The sequence below is a fragment of the Mastigoproctus giganteus genome, chromosome 3 (assembly GCF_048544385.1).
Source record: "Mastigoproctus giganteus isolate SK-2022 chromosome 3, ASM4854438v1, whole genome shotgun sequence".
Lineage (NCBI taxonomy): Eukaryota > Metazoa > Arthropoda > Arachnida > Uropygi > Thelyphonidae > Mastigoproctus > Mastigoproctus giganteus.
In genome coordinates, this window is record NC_143577.1 from 255862772 (window position 1) to 255874933 (window position 12162).

Here is a 12162-nt window from a genome sequence, read left to right on the forward strand (position 1 = left end):
CCTAAGTGGGTGATGGGTTCTATTTCTTCCTCTTGTTAGTGCGATGATATCTTCTATTGATGGGGCATCAATCGGGCGAATTAGTAGCTTGGTAAGCGTTGACAGATTTTTTTTTTTTGAGGACAATGAGCTTCCAGGAGGTCATGCCTAGGTTGACTAGGAGAATGGATTTCGAGATGGTGAAGGGGTTCCCTCCCAGACGGTTCAGCCACCGCAGAATCTAATATTCCATTGATAGAAATTTATTACATCAAGAGGTAGATGCAGACGACCAGATTTCTGAGGCATATAATGGTATGGGTGTGAGACATCTATTAATGTATTGTTGTCCAATCAGTTTTGTGTTGTGACAGCCTGCGAGTTCCTGGCGGATAGCCCAGAAGTATTCCTTGCAAAAGTCTTCATCCCACGTTAGTCCCAGGTCAGTATGAGATGAAACTTTGGGGACTGACTCACCAATAACCGTAACTCGAATGTCATTCTTGACCTTCCTCTTCGTGATTGTCATGTGGGCTGACTTGGCATTGTTGAGTTGGAGTCCAACTCGCTGTAAAAAAGTCAATTAACTGTTGAATTTTCTTGGAGGTTTCATTATTAATTTTTTGTATCTGTTTGGGGTCTTTTGAATCGATAAAGAATTTTAGATCATCAGCGAAGGAACTAAAATTTGGATTTTTTGCGAGGAATGGTTCAAGTAGGATTGCAAAGAGGGTTGTCGACATCACCCCACCTTGAGGTATACCCCTCGTTGCATAGGTTGTTTTCTGGTGAGTTCCGTTGCCTATAATTAAGTATCTCCGCTGTAGTAAGGACTTCAGAATGCTAACAATTTATTTGGTTAGATACTGTGAAATATTCTATAAAGATGCCTATAAGAGTAGGAACGGAAACAGTATCGAAGGCAGATTTGATATCGAAGAAGATTATGTCCAGTTGGGCTCTGTCATTCAAGGCTTTTTCTGCTCTGAAGAGAGTATCGAGATTAAAGGTCGTGGACCTATGGTGCAGGACTGTGTGGAGGTAGGGTGGTCGGTGAGCAAAACAGTGTTGAATAATCACAGGGTGTATGAGTTTTTCAAATATATTTAATAATGTGCATCCTATGGAGATTGGACGGAAGTCCTTAGGCATCTTGGGATTTCCAATTTTAGGGACTGGTTTGACATAATAAGATTTCCAAGTTTCCGGTATGGTGCCTGTCTTTAAAATCTTCTGGAAGATGTTTAAGAGAAGATCCACAATGTACACAGTGCACACCTTAACTATAAATAGTGGTATACCGTTAGGGCCCTTAGTAGCTTTGTTGGGCTGGCCATTTATCACGTCAATGAGCTACTGCTTAGTGATAATAACATCATCCATGGCAGAAAGAGTGTTCTGGTTTACACTAGGTAGGGTTGAAACTTCAGTGGTCGCATCTTGATGATCGAAAGATATGCGAGTCCACTCCTCAAATAGCTTTTCATCCATGTTGAGATAGTTGTTACGCTTTGGGAAAATTTTCCTGGTTTTTTTAATTTGGGATAATATATACTGTTGATGTGTTCCTCTCTTGAAGCGAAGGAAACGAGCTCTCTCTCTTTTAAAGGTTTCGTGGTCTGTACTGATTCTCAATTTTAACCATTTTCTATATGCCCTCTGCTTACTTCTAAAGGCAATTTTCATATCCGAATGGAACCACCACTGGGTTCTCTCAGTAATAATGACTTGTTTAGACGCTCCGATCGTGGCGATATGTCTCAACTAATGAATATCCTTCTGTCGTATCGGACCAAATTCATCCTGCAGCGCTTTATTTTTACCCGGATTATGACTTTTTCTTTCAAGACGACAACAAAACCCACTGAGCAAAAGTTGTATATGTGTGATTCAGGGTTAATTCTCAAGATTTCCAACATCTACCCTGGTCTCATAATCTTGAGATCTGAATCCAATTGAGAATATCTAGAATATGTTGGATAGTGCAGTTCGGCTTTGCAGTTCACTACTGACCGCAATTCAGCACCCGATTAATATACTTAAGAAGAATGGTTGAATCTGGAACGATGCGTACGACGTATAGCAGCTGTAATTTGGGTAAAAGGTTTCTAATTTTTTGACCATTGAGTGTGTGAATAGAATAGGGACATAAGTATAAGCGTCCGCTAAGTATCGACAATAGGGACATACACAAGGTCATGAAATAATGTATAGGGCGAATATTCATAGCCTCTTTCTATACATATATTTAAGCAAACTGGGTTTGCCATTTCTTGTAGAGATATTATATCGTGGAGGTACTTCTCCAAAGTTGCCTTGTTATTGCAGTAGTCTACATAAAAAGCACTTCTTCAACGGATACTTATACTGCTGTTCAAGAGAGGGTGATACCAGCCAATGTGGAGAGTCCGCTAAGTATCGACTGTGTGTGTGTGTGTGTGGGCACACGATCAGTCACAACGCTGTTTAAGTCTGCATCAAGGATTTCAATCTGAGCGAGCATCTCGGGTAGAAATCTATCGGGCAAATGTAAACGATTATGTTTGGGACAGAGGAAGGAGTTGATCATTGGGCTGCCTGTGGCACTTTCCATCAGCAAATATCCCAGAAAGAAGGTGCAGAAATTATCACTACCATAACTTTATTGTGATGACTAGCTAGTGAACTGAGCCTCTGGATGAATCTAAGTTGCTGGGTGGAGGAAACTAATGTTTGTTGGTAGCCCATTTAAGGAGCTCAATTTAAGCTGAAAATGGTAGTTTTATCGCGGTGGAAGTAGCTGACGCCTATATTTGGGAGGCAAATAACAGTGGAAACTGCATTGAGGGAGAGCGTGCGCGTGTGAAGCAGTCTATCTTTTTGATGTGCTCGTGTTAAGTCCCTCAGTTTTTATGTTTAAGTAGCAGTAACCTAATAACATTTTATACTCTTGGATCGCTAAAAGAGATTCCTATTCAATGGTGCCCGTTTCCCTTCGCTCTATCAGGTAAAGCACCTTTCTACATTTTTAGTTTCGCATATTGCCTCCCTTTGTCTGCCTCGTTGCTTATAGTCCTGGTACAACCACGATTTAAGATAATTCCCGGTCAAGGTCAGGGATAGCCCAGACATCGGAATGAGCTTCTATAAATGAAGCAATAACAACTGTAGCTGTACAACCCACCTCCAACAAAGCTAATTCAGGGACAGTTTTGTTATAATTGCTTAATTTTCTAATGGCTATAATTTTATAACAATGGCTGAAGCTGCTGGGAAAAAAGTAGCACATGTCTAAAAACTGATATTCTTACAATTAAACGTACTATTTGTGGTTAGTTGTTTGAAGGCAGCTGCACCTGCTTAAATATTAAATATTAAAGTTTTTTAAATATTAAAAACTCAGCAGCGTAAAGAAACAGAATTTTATTTGCTTTTCGTGTGCGAAACAACAGAACAGGACGCAAAAATCAAATGTTCTGGTAAGCGCGGGTGAAGACATTCAAACTACAGAACAAACTTTATCTGAAGTAACGGAAACCCCGTCTCTTTCCGCTCGATTGCGGACAAGAACAACTCCCTCAAATTGGAAGACTCGATTCACTGTTACTAAAAATAAGCTTACGGAAATGCTCAGCGAGTCCTAGGAACCTATCCCACAGCAGATAAGTGCCAAAATCTCTGCAAACTTCTGTGATCAACTACTTCCCATCTTTAAATTGATTTACGCCCTGCAAGAAGAAAACAACCTACTTAGAGGGCAAAACTTAATATCCTACACAACATAAACCGACTGGTGGAGAAGACTGATAGCCTGGAAAATTCTCACTTGTAAGATGAATAAGGGCTATAAGCACCCTTCTTCCCCTCAGTCATCCTCTAACCAATCAGGAGTGTAGATTAGCAAAAAAGTGAATCGCTCACTGCATCGTAAGGTCGATTACAATTGACCTTACGATGCACACTACCATCACAAAATACAAAGCCAGTTGTCATACCAGCGATTTGGCAAGTTCAAGAGCCTAGGAACCCTCTCTCTCTCTCTCTCTCTCTTGTTACCCAAGATGAGGCAGTGGACAATTGTCAGAGCTTTTCCACCTCTGAGGCTCCGTGCCTTTCACATCCAGAGATTCTTCAGGTCCCATCATCAAATATATCCCCTTCAACCTGCTTTTACTCTAATCACTGCTGAACAAATCAGCAGCGAAAACTTAAGCGAGAAAAACAAGATAGAAGAAATACCTCACAGACTCCATGATGCCAGTTCCAACTGTACTTCGCTTTCATCTTTGCTGGAAACAAGTGAATAGGGCCCATACCCACCTTGAATAGGGCCCATACCGCTGGTTTGGATATTTGGCACTGTAGAGTACCCTTCTTACCCAATGGCAATGGTCCCAGTACTGGCGATCCTCGATCACCCGACCAAGGTTTGAATAGGCCGGCCAAATATAATATTACAGCTGTTCTTACACGAGAGAAGATCTTTATCTCCAGATTAGGCCCTGCAACGCTGCCTACCAACATTAAAATCGTGTAAAACTGAGTATGGATTAACATACAAGTTAAACAATTAAAAACGAGGCATCCTGCTTATGCCTCATTTGTTTTCAGGTGCTCAAAGAGACAGTCCTCGTTGCTTCTGAATTTCCAAGACTGGCCAAGAAGGTCATCGGTTATAGATGGATGCGAGGTCAAATAATCCCTCTGAAACACCACACATCAACCAACTTCCCCTTCCCTCTCTGGGAGTGGAGTTTGTTGCTATTGTGGTGTTTTTTCCATAACGTTCGAAGCATTTCCAACAAGCTTCCGCATTAACCTCAATTCAGCTGTAGATACGTTCCTGTTATGAGACTTCAACATGCCAATACCAAAACATACAGAATTCAATCTGAAACAGCTGGTTATCCGCAAGTAGAGGGAATCAACAGTTTGAAGCGATGTTTTTTTTTTTTTTCCTTTTTTTTTTTTTTCTTTTCTTTTCTGTTAAATATATCAAACCAGACATTAAATATATCAAAGAACTCCGAGATTATAATTGAAAGAATTAAACATTAAACACGAAGTCAGCAGAAGAAGCTCTCCACTTTCCAGCTACTAGCCTTAAAGTTCACAAAATTGTCTTTGAAGGAGCGTCGAAGGTCATAAGGATAACTGGGAAATCCGAAAACTGGTTTAATCCACAGATGAAATATTGCTTCCGTGAAAAGCAGACTTTACAGAAAGTGATAGAAGACTGGCCATCCCAACGACCAAATTCATTCCAAAAAAGAGAGTGCTCACTTTATAAAGCTCAAAAAACGAACACATTACGCAATTGTTCTTTCAAAGCTCAAACAGGGAAATAGGATTGTTGAAGGTAAGAGAAAAAAAGGGTGTCATGACTGCTGATGCTTTCAGCGAATGGTCCAAGACATTTGGACAACTTTCCGTGCCCAACCAATTAGCAACCAAAGAAAACAGGAAGAGAATAACTGACCCTTCACCGAATCGTAGAGAGTGAAGCTGCCTTATCTTGTGCTCCCAAAGTTTACAGTGTTTTCATGTGTTTATTATGCGAGTTAGACCAACTTTTTTGTATAGTGACCTGACTGATTATACTGTGCACCTCCAGTGGAAGATTGTGTCCCTAAACTTTTAGGTAATTATGATTTTTTCATGATCTGTTTCTTACATATACAGTACAGTATTCATATTTACCGTCTTTGCTTGTTTGAAGACCCGAATCTTTACTTTCGCATTTGCTGGCCTTCACTGCTCGCCAACTCCCCCACTGCCTCCGGGCTATATTACAAGGTCAAGCAGTCCCAACACGTTGTGTGTTTGCCGTCACTTCAAATGTGCAAATTTTACAATTCTCACCTATTCTCGCACCAGTCTGGCTTACGAGACTGGCCTGCGCATCTTGCTGCTAACCTGACTAATTGCTTCAAGACTGTTACTCCCTGCCTCTTCTCTTCATCGGATACTGCCTTCTCGGATACTGCCTTCTCGACGTAAAAAAGAGAGAAAAAAATAATAACATAACTCGTGTGTGTGCCATTAACTGAGTGTTTTCAGAAAATAAGCAGTCGATATTCCGGAATATGTGTGGAGTTTTTTAGACAAGGTACAGCCCAGAACTAGACATAGAAATATTATTGATTCAGTTTGATTTATATTGATTGGGCAAATAATGACGTCTAATGACAGGTCCACTTCATCCGGTGAGGATGAATCTGATAATTTTCCTCCTCTTCCGCCTAAGGCGCCACGGAGGACTTCCATCCTTCACATAAGAAAAAAAAAAGAATAAGAGCAAGAAGAAACTGAAGCTCCTTTTGTCCCGGTGTGATACTGCTGCTTCTGCAGATGAACAAGTTAAGCTAAAGTCTTTAGAGGCAGTGGAAAGTCCTCCTGGACGCCCTAATGCTGACGCTCCTGGTATCAACCTTGTTGCTTCCAAGGATCTCCCTCCATCTACTCCTGTTGCGGCATCTGTTTTGGACCGCACATTTGCTTCTGGCCTCAGTTCTTCCTTCAGGCTGGGGATTCCTTTCTATTCTGGAACTGCAGAAAATAAGAGTCTTGAGGATGCTCTACAGCGTCACCAAATCATCTCTAAGCTGCATAAAGAACTGATATCTTTTATTAGTTGCAATGCAAACGGACTCACAGAAACAGCAGCGAACTACATCCATGACCTGTGGTCAAGCCTGGAGATAATTGCCACGGAGCTTCTAATCGACGAGAAACTACGCGCCGTCAACGATGAGCTACGATCCAGAGCGATCATCCTCGAAAAAGTCTTAGACACTTTCACTATAAACCCACCTACATCTTTATATATCCCAGATCCCACTCCATCATTTGCAGAAGCTCTGAGGAAGGGCATCTCCCCACCTTCTTCTGGTTCCAACAAACCTTCCACATCCTCGGCTCCAAACAATCTTCAACTTTGTCCCAAAACCCAACCACCACAGAATGTCCTTCTCCTGAGAGCCAATGATACCAGCGAACTGAAAACTAGCCACGAGGTGAAGGAATTTGTATCCAAAAGCGATTTCAAGATGGTTAAGGTAAAATCCCTCAGAGCGATAAGAAATCGCGGAGTCATCGTGGAAACTGCGTCCAAGCAAGATCTCAATACTATCTCATCCTCTGTGTCACTCTCTGCTGCTGGCACCACCACTTCTGCTCCAAAAAGATCAGATCCTGGCATTATATTCTATGGCGTTCCCAAAAACTACTCAAATGAGGACTTCTTAGAGGACCTTTACTTTAAGAACCTCATTGATTTAGCGTTCTCATACGAGGAAATAAAGGAGGGCACTACATTCTGGTTCAACACCAAATCAAACTCATCCTCGACTAATCATATGGTGATCAGCTTTACACCAAAGATTTATAAAGGAGTATTATCCCGTGAACAGGTGTTCCTTGGCTGTGGCTCCCATAAGTTTAAAGCATTTACGATAGTAACCAAATACTTTCTTTGCCTAGGCTACGGGCACACCACACAACATTGCACTCACAGGTCTCCAACCTGTAGTCACTGTGCCCATAGTGGGCACGTCACTGCAGAGTGTCCACACAAAGAGGAACAGCCTGTCTGAATTAACTGTAAGAGGCGCAAGAAGGCTTCATAGCACTCGGTGAGAGATACAACCTGCCCTGAATACTAACGTGTCCTGGAAATGATACGGCTCAGAACTGCTAATGGAGAGTAAACCGAACAACTCTGCATTTCAGGTGAATCAGAATAAAACGTCTCCTGATGATGTTCACTCTCATTCTTTCCCCAGCACTCCACAAAACCTTAAACTTAAAGTTCTTCAAATCAATGGACATAGGTCGCGAATCGCCGCGGATGAGATTCGGCTGGCCGCGGAGCAAAACGCTGTGGACGTGATCTCTATCCAGGAGCCATACTTCTCGAAGGGTCAGTTTGGGCATATCTCCAAGATTATGGGCTATTCCATTTATGCTCGAGTGGTACAACCTGTGCCCCAAGACCCTATAACATGCATCATCATTTTAAACAGAGATTTAGATGTTGTTGTTGTTGTTCATAGTCTCTATAACAAACTGGCAACTTGTGCGCAAATCACATTCTCATCTCTCTCCTTCTATCTTATGTCAATCTACTGTCCTCCTTCTGCAGACTTCAACGACTCATTAAACTTCTTGGAGTTCGCGCTCAACTTCCTTGGCTCTAGGAATATCCTGATTACTACGGATGTCAATGCAAAGTCCCATTTCTTGTTCAATGCTGTTTCTGACGCCCTAGGTTTTCTTCTTGAGGACTTTATTATAAGTTACAACTTAGCAGTCCATAAATGACCAGGCCAGCTCTCCACCTATTGCAGCTCAACTGGTGAGTCGAACATTGACGTTACACTCACCACCAGTGACTTAAATTCATGCATCAGTGACTGGAAAACATCAGTAATCACAGAGCCATTGTGTTCCACTTCTCTGTCGATGCACCTAACAGCCGCAACTCATCTAGAACACCAGACTTCGTCCGGTTCTGCACAAAAACTGTTGACTGGGACTCTTTTGATGCCTCCATCACTAATGACTTTCCATCAAACCCTCCAGACAGCTTCAGCTTAACTTCTGCAGAAACTCTAGCCCAACTTATTCAACAATCTCTTATAAAAGCCTCCTATAAATCAGCAAAGAAGAAGACCATCTGCTCTAAAGTCTGCTCCTGGTGATCCCAGGACCTTATTACTCTTCGCAAATCAGTTCACCGCGCTCGACGGTTATATCAGCGACACCGCAACTGGCCTGCTGACGACGTTATGCTATTATATAATGACTACATTGCAAAAAAAATGCCTTCAGTAAAGCAATTGCAACGAGAAAAAGAGAAACCTGGACCATCTTTGTAAAAGAATCCAACAGCAAAAACCTATGGGGCCTCATATACAAGATAGCTCGGGAGAGAACATTTACCTCTGATGTCCTTGGTACTTGGTACGTATCACTGAGACTCATGAAACCTCTGGCTGGACAGACTCTATCAATCAAATTCTTGACAACTTATTTCCTATGGATAATCCTTCTGAAGATTCTCCAGAGCATATGACAATTCGGGAAGCAAATAACAAGTACACTATTGAGCCATTTACTTTAGAGGAACGTACCTCGGTGGTCAAGAAGATCAATGTGAAGAAGTGTCCAGGAATGGATATAATTGAATATTCTTGCTCTTCAATAAATGCTTCATGGAAGGCATTTTTCCCTCTGTTTGGAAGGTTTCTTTGCTCCGTCTTATCAAAAAGCCAGATAAGCCTGCCTCAAATCCACATGCCTACAGACCAATTGCGCTGCTCGCTAATCTAGGGAAGATCTTGGAGCGGCTTATGGCTCTTCGACTAACAGCTCTGTTTCAACAACAAAATCTCTTTTCTATCTGTCAATATGGCTTCACCCCAGGTCATTCTTGCGAGGAGACCTTGTCTGACTTTGTCTGGCACATTATAAATTCTAAATCCAAGTTTGAACTAGCTATTATGGTCGACTTCGAGGGCGCCTTCGACACTGTCTGGTGGGACAGCGCCCTTGAACGTCTCCGGTCTGCCAGATGCTCCTTTCATATGTACAAATTATTTCAAAACTATTTCTCTGACCGCTCAATAATTGTCAAGTCAAAATTCCTCCAAGTCTCTAGGAAGGTTTTTCGAGGGTGCCCCCAAGGTTCAGTCCTGGGGCCCCTTATCTGGAACATTGTGCTTCAAGACTGGCTGGGCCGCTCTCTCCAGAATTGCAAAATTTTTGCTTCCGCCGATGACCTGACAATTGTGGTCTCAGGCAGTTCTCGTCCAGTGTTGGAGGTGAATGCAAACCGGATTTTAGCTGACCTTTCCACCTGGTCATTGGCTAACAAACTTAAAATTAATCCAGTGAAAACAAAAATGATGCTTTTTAAATCCAAATTGGATCGCAGGTGGCCTCCCCAAGTCAAAATGTTTGGCAAGCGGCTTCCTATAGTCACTGAGGCAAAACTCCTTGGGGTCATTATTGACCATAAGCTTTCCCTCTATCCTCATCTGATTCACATAAGTACTAAAATCAAAAAGTTCACAGGGTCAATTATTCGAATTTCCAGAGGGGAGTGGAGTCTCTCTAGGAAGTAACTCTTTCTCTACTATAATGCTGTTTTCCCGCCCATAGTCACCTACGCAGCAGGAGCTTGGTTTCATCGGGCCATCAATTACAAAATGAGGTTAAAACTGAATTTCATCCAGCAGAGCATGCTCCTCTCTATTCTCAGTCTGTTGAACAGTTTCCACTGCTGCAGTGCAAGTTATTGCGGGGTCCATCCCATTGGATCTATTTGTCATCTATCGTGGCATCTGCTTTCGACACAAAAAACAAATACCTTCAGAATTATTTGGTATCCAGCTAAATTTAAATGAAGATCCTAAAAAAAAAGAGAAATCCAGATGATTTAACGAGCTAATTAGCATCTGGCAGACCAAATGGGACACCACCGCACTTGGAGCGACGACAAGAAAATTCCTGCCTGATGTGACCTTCTTACTCTCTAAATCGGTTAAAACCTGGTGCTCCTTAACTATGGAAACTTCCTTTCTGGTAACAGGACATGGCTCTCTCAATCAAAAATTCTTTCAGTTTCGCTTGCATCACACCGATCTCTGCAGCTGCGGGTATACAGAACATTGGAGTCACGTGCTCTTTAACTGTGCAATCTACGACGATCTTAGGGTGAAGCTCCGAACTGACATTCCAGAGATCTCTCCGGGGAAAGAGGAAATCCTTCTGTATAATAAGAATCCTCTCTCAGCTCTTCAGAACGTTGCCTCCGAGGTGTTTGCTCGCAGAAGAAGAATCAACGCCAGATTAGCGCACCAGAACAATCCACCAAATCCAACTGTGTAAGCGGGACAATAGTTTGCTTCTCTGATTTATTTTCTACTATGGTTCATGTCTGCATGAATTGTCATTGCACTGATCCTAAAGGTCATCAGTTCCGCATCTGAATTATTCTGGATACAAGAGTACTTATTGAAGACAACCCCCCCCCTTTTTTTTTTTCACCAGCGCTAGTCTGTGTTTTTTTTCTTTTTTCTTTTTTTTTATCTTATCAGTCCCAGAATCTTTTTTTTTTTTCCCATTTCTTTTTTACTATTTTTTACTATTTTTATTTTATTCTTTTAGTTATTATTATTATTATTATTATTTATTTATTTATTTTTTTCTCGCTAATGATTTTTTTCTTTAACCAGCACCACGGGTTGTGTTTTTATTTTATTATTATTTTATCATTATTATTATTGTTATTGTTATTATTATTATTATTATTTTCTTTTTCTTTTCTTTTTTTATATTATTATTATTTTTTTAAATTTATTATTATTATTATTATTATTTTTTTTCCCTTCTCTCTCGCTCCTTCTTTTCCTCTGGAATGGGACCCCCCGGAGGAATCTGGCCCACCTTATGGCAACATCAGGTGGGTCAGAGTCTCTTTTGAGGCATTACGTGCTCTACTGGAACTGGCCCACCTTCCTGTGGTGTGGACGAGTACCCAGAATCATCTGTCCAGGTGACTGATGCTTCTGGGTAGCCAATCGGACAGAGCATAATAACAGAACACATACACAATACACACAAACGTACGTCACACACACATCTGGCCCAATTGTAGTGATACTGTTCTTCACAGAGATACGAGGCGGAGTTGAACAGACGTTCTAGGAGCCGCCCATTACGTATACACATGTACACATGTCCACATTCACCGAATCGTAGAAAAAGAAGAATACATTTCAAACTCATTAAGAAAGACTCCCAAAGAAAACCTCATGAAAGCCATAATTGAACTTCCTAATAAAGCAACTGTTGGTCCAGATACTTCCGTCTTTTCATGGCAAAAAGCACCAGCCCTTACATTATTCAGGTGTTGCATCACACCTTCAATGAAATCATAAAAAAGGTGCTCTCCTCTGTTTATGGAACAGCTACATAGTCAGGCCCATTCCCAAAATAAAGAAAACAAAAAACGCCAAAGACTACAGACTCATAGCCATAGGTTGTAAACTTCTAAAGATTTTTGAGAAGACCTCTCAGCCCTCACCCAACATTGCTTCGGACATCGTTCTCTACACCTGCACTCTGTTTTAACTGGAAAATCAACCTGCTAATAGGGAGATTAGACACTCCCAGCATTCACGGTTTGTTTCACTCTGA